A 6,000-nucleotide genomic window follows, 5' to 3' on the forward strand; every position below is an offset into this window, starting at 1 on the left:
ACTGGGATGCAAGAGAGGCTTATGGGATAGGCCAAACCATAATACTGAGTTAAGTTATGGTGAGTAAAAAAAGTGACAAAAACCCTCCACAGGAAAGCAAATATGCAAATATAGCTGTATGCTCATCTGCATGTCTTAGGCAGGTCTGCAACCCCGCCTTTCCCCATTATCACCCAGCATACAGCACTTCCACTGCAGCAAGGGATTCTGGGAAATGACATGCAAATGAGCACACAGCCTATAGGGAACCATGTTAAAAATGGTTATTGAGGCAAAAAGTGACACTGTGTGCTCATTTGCATGTCATTTCCCAGAATCCCTTGCTGCAGTGGAAGTGCTGTATGCTGGGTGATAATGGGGAAAGGCGGGGTTGCAGACCTGCCTAAGACATGCAGATGAGCATACAGCTATATTTGCATATTTGCTTTCCTGTGGAGGGTTTTTGTCACTTTTTTTACTCACCATAACTTAACTCTATATATATATATATATATATATATATATATATATATATATATATATATATATATATATATATATATATATATGCAAATAGATTTTACCAGATGGGGGTCCGGGAAAAAACGACACAGCACACAGCCAGGGAAATCCAGAAATGTTGTATTCAATAAAAATACATGGCACTGCATCCAACGTTTCAGTCATCAAAATGTCACCTTCCTCAGGGACGTGCAGTGTGTAAATGCTAGTGAACCACCTTATATACCCACACCTTTCATGAAAACGGAAGATCAACTAACCCCCCTTATGCCTGCAGAACCGCAGGGAGACTGGCTCACGCGTGCGCAATGACTCACAAGTAGTCTGCGCTTTTTGCGTTCCAAAATTATAGAAGGGTGAAGAGGATCGAGCGGATAACTACCGCACATGCGCGAACCTGAAACGCAAGCGTTCCAACTGCTAAGGACCCGGATTGATAACGTCAGCAAGATGGATGCCTGGATACACAGAAATGATGAGAATGTAAACTCCACAAGGATTGCTAACAGCTGTTGGGGTTATCTAACAAGAGATACAGACTGGACATTGGCTAGAAGGACTGAATCAGCACATGAATTCCATCAGCACTAATTGAACAGGTTGCATTGTGGGGGTTTGGGGCACTATTTATATGTTGTTACAAGGGAATGTACTTATGGCATTGTCACTTGATAAAGACCACTATGGTCGAAACGTCGTGTTGGCTCAATAAATGAGTTTGATTTGCTAAACCCGTTGTGCCCTATGTTCCTTTGTTCATCTCTCCTCAACTCCCCAGCATGTCTCTCTTGTTTCCCCCCCAGCATGTCTCTCTCCTTTCCCCCCAGCACATTTTTCTCTCTCCTTCCCACACCGAATCTTTATCTCTTCCCCCCACATCATGTTTCTCTCCCCTCTCCCCCCCCCCCAGCATGTCTCTCTCTCCTCTCCCCCAGCATGTCTCTCTCTCCCGCCCTCCGAGCATGTCTCTCTCCCCCCCCAGCATTACTTTCTCTTCTCCCCCACCAACTGTCTTTTCTTACACTGCTCATTTCATTCTCTCTGTTCTACCCTCATGTATTTATCTTATTTCCCCCTCATGTGTTTTTTCCTCCCTCTTCTCTCACACATGCCATTCTCTTTATTTAATCCCCCATATATTTTCCCCTGTCATCCTCTCTCTAACAACCTGAGTTTTCCCAGCTTCTTTTTCTCTTTTCCTTTTCCATTCCCACTTATATCGTTATCTTCTCCCTCTCTCTGCCTCTCTCTCTCTCTGCCTCTCTCTCTCTTTGCCTCTCGCTCTTTGCCTCTCTCTCTGCCTCTTTCCCTCTCTCTCTCTCTGCTTCTCTCTCTCTCTGCCTCTCTCTCTCTTTGCCTCACTCTCTTTGCCTCACTCTCTTTGCCTCACTCGCTTTGCCGCTCACTCTCTCTTTGCCTCTCCTTCTTTCTCTCTGCCTCCCCCTTTCTTTGCCTCTCTCTCTTTACCCCTATCTCTCTTTGCCCCTCTTACTTATTTCTCTCGTACTTCATTTTCTCTTTCTGTCACTTATTTTGTGTCTTCTTCCCTTTCATGTCTGTTTTTACCCCTGTGATTTAACCCTTCCCCTGTCTGTCCCTCTCACCTTTCCCAGCCTGTCTCTCAGGCTGTAGCTCCAGCACATTGCTCAACTTGAGGCCCCGCCCACCTACAGAGGCTCTACAGAGGAGTGGGATCCCCCCTCTGTCCTTCCGGCTGTATCTCAGGGTCCTGCCCCCTGACCCAGGCCCCGCCCACCTGCAGAGGAAGGGATTTCCCTTCCTTCCTACTGCATCTCCCGCAATTTGCCACCGACAGGGTGGGGGGGGGGGGGGGGTGAGGAAGGGGTGGATAGGCCCCCCAAGAGCGCGGGCCCCCGGCTGCCCGGGCTATAGCTACGCCCCTGCCAGAGAGTCTTTCAAAATAGCAATACTACATTCCCCCCTCTTTTCTTTTTTCTATATGTAAAGCATGTACCAATGTATAATTCTACATTCTTACCTAAGCTGGCAATCGTTTGGTGCTTCTGTTATAAATCTGTCAACATCCTTATGGTGTGATTAACATAATGTGGGCTTCAGTCAGTGTAAATCAGCAGCTACAATATATCCTTATATTACTAAGGTAACATCTATTTTTCAGCTCAAACTGCTGGGAATATTGGCAACAAATTATCCCAAACAAGAAAGTGTTGCAAAGGTCATGCACGGCTAAATCCTGCTAAAGAAATCAAAGGATGCGTTAAACTAATTAAAAATGGCTGTAAGAGTTGAATAATAAAAAAGTGCTGTAAGTATTATCTAATACTACAGAACTGATTTATTTGAAAAATATATATATACATTTTTATGTTTTGCTGCTTTAAGCAGCATACAGTATTTATCAGAGACTGAGTACACCAGCTGCCTGGCAGCTTGCAGCATCCTCCACTCTCATCGGCACTTTAGAGCCCCACTCCGCGTAGTCCATTGCCTTGGTAATGTGGTTGGATGACTAGCTGTTGCTGTAATAAATCATTAGTGATCATCATTAGATATACATGTAAATGGTAAAAATGAGATAGGACACCCCGTACTTTCTATTTTTTCTACTTTATCTTCCCCAATTTCTATCCTCGCTTGTTTATGTAGCCCCCTGCAAACAGCACAGGCTATACCTATCTTTCTTCTGCTGTGGTAAGTCCTGTTAAGATCAGGCACCAGTAATTATCCTGGGTTTTCCCCCTTAATAGCCCTATCCTGAATGATAGACGCAGGCCTGGACTCTGCTGCAGGCGTGAGCACGAGGGGAGGTCTTGTTGACATCACGAGGGGCGGGGCTAGCTCTATATTTAGCAGCCAACTCCGGTGAGTAGTGAGTTCTTCGTTCGAGATTAGTCAGAGTCTGGAGTTGCCGGTTAGTTATGCCGGGAGTATGCAGTGCCGCTAACAGGCCATGAGTCAAGAAATCCTGCGGATCGGTCCGAGGATTTGGAGGAGCCTACAGTTTCCCCTGCGCAGAGTGCAAGGTGAAAGCAGAGCGGAAAGAATCAGCGTCCTTTAGTAGAGCTGATAGAGTTATAGACTTGGTGGACCAATGCCCTCACCCCACTGCCAGGGGTGATGGGGAGATTCCAAGACCCACGGCGAGGCTAACCTCGGGGGTGGGTCACGGGGTATTGAAGCCCTAGCTCAGACCATCCTGCCGGAAGAGTGACTTGGAGGGAAGGAGAGGAGGAATTATCTGGGCGAAGGCGAGCGGCGTATAACCCGTTCTGGCTATTGTGTTGCGGCTGTTGGAAGCCCTTATCGTTGGGATATTGTTGCTTTGTCAAATAAAGAGACTATTCTTCATCCGTAAAGACTGTGTGTGACTTGGAAAGTACTACCCTGGGACCCAAGGGGTTCTTCTATACCGGTCCTGTCCCATATTCCTGGGAGTATAGAAGATGGAGGCGCTGCACCACTAAGAGATCATGGAGGCTACCACCCCAGAAGCCCGGTCCTGGCTCCCCCACAACATCGCAGGAAGCTCAGGCCCTCCTGTTCCTCACAGGTACGCACCACACCACATGTAATCTGCCCTCATGCACCCTAGACACCACCGTAGAGTCTGGGGGAGGGGGGGAAGCAGGGTTACATTTAGATATTGCTTTCTTTTTACCATAAGCCAATACAACATTCAATATTTCTTATATAAAGTATTACATAGAAATAGTGTAGTAACATATTTAATTTTCTATATTCATTAGCAGGGTAAATCTCCACTCTGTATCAGGCAAAATAATAGCTTTTTTTTCTTCTTCTAGCAACCTACCAGTAACAATATGAAAGTTGTGCCCTTTAAATATGGTGAATAACAGAGAAAGCACGCGTCAAGTTAACATTCTGAAATCTCAACCTGTCTGCTCTGACATTAGTTTAATTAAAGTTAAAGATAATTGATGTGCTTAGCATGAACAAAAGAAAGCAAATACTGTACAACATTTGTCCATATTTTGTAGTCTTAATTTGTTAGATTTAAAAGAACATTAGAAATGTAGCGCTGTTTCCCCCACCCTAAGGGAGATGTGGTGGCTACTGAGTGTGTGGTTCGGCTTACAGGAGGCCTCACCTCCGCTGCTTGGAGCCTGGGGTGTACCTGATCCGTCTCGTGACAGCGCCTCCACCTATGAGGGATCCTAGCTATACTAAATAACTCTGTCACAGGACAATATACCCAGTAACACACACCAGAGTACAGTACACGGTATTTACTAGGCACTGACTTAGAACACACATATAATATGCAACAACACCTTACAAGACGTATATTGGTATACTACCCACACAGTATTCCTACAGTACTTGGGTGCAGGGGCACCAGTGTCCCGGTGTCCAGCCCACAATAGGCACTCCCATCCCAAATGTGTGTAACAGTGATATCCACAATCAGTGTTAACGTTGGTGCACTTGTAGAGTGGGTATACCTGCCGGGTGCTCCAACAACTGGTAACACCAATGGAAGACAAGGGGCCGTCTGGTCCCACGCAGTTGCCATCAGCGATGAGTCTGACTCCATGTGGGGTGGTATCCACCTTGAGGGTCCCACCATAACAGTCTCTTTATGCATTGGTGGTCTGGTCCCAGACAACAGGCTGCATCTGCTGCGCGGTGTCCATTGCGGTGTCCCTGACACCAATTAGATAATGGGGCAGTGTCCCTGTCTAAGGGCCTATCCCGGTAGCAGCCACAACCTAAAGGGGAGTTGGGGCCTAGCTGTGGCCTAAAAGGGAGTCTCTGGCCTAGTGCAGGGACCACAGACACCCTGCACATACACCCTTACCCTTCTGTGCCCCAGCTCTGACTGACTAGCGGGGTCCAAGCATGCCAAATGTATCAATGTTGTCCAGGGGGAAGGCTGCAGCCCTATTGGCTGTGCTGGCTCACATGCCCGGCAGCTCTGGTGCATTATGGGGCATGTAGTTCCCTTGCGGACCTCTGTTTGTAATGGCCGCCGCTTCAGGATGTCCACTGCGCATGAGCATGGTGAACCAACATGGCTGGCACAACTATTGGGCCACTGCACATGCGCTAGACGTACTGCGCATGCACACTCACTCACAACATGACGGCTCCCTGCAAAGGGAGCCACCACGGACCTTGGGTGACTCGCTCGTCTCTCCATACTCCCCACCTCACTCCTGTAGCCTTCCTGACCAGTTGCACTCTCCCCGGCCGCAGCGGGGGTAATCGGGGCCTACGGGGGAATCCAAGGTGAAGGGCGGGGGGACCAGGGGGACCCAGGCTACATAAATAATCTGACAGATAGATTTATGCTATTTGTCATAAGGTATGTATTCATTAATTTAAAATAGGAGAAATAAACAACATTAGAATGAAAAATCTATAGACATGTTTGAGTACGATTTTAAACCGAGTGTAATTATTTTTTATTAGCTTTTTTGTTTCTTCTTTTGGGTGGGCTCAAATGTCAAAAACCTTTTGTACCAGCACAGCAGTAGTTTTGGTCCCATACTTACT

The sequence above is a fragment of the Ascaphus truei genome, chromosome 2 (genome assembly GCF_040206685.1).
Source record: "Ascaphus truei isolate aAscTru1 chromosome 2, aAscTru1.hap1, whole genome shotgun sequence".
NCBI lineage: Eukaryota > Metazoa > Chordata > Amphibia > Anura > Ascaphidae > Ascaphus > Ascaphus truei.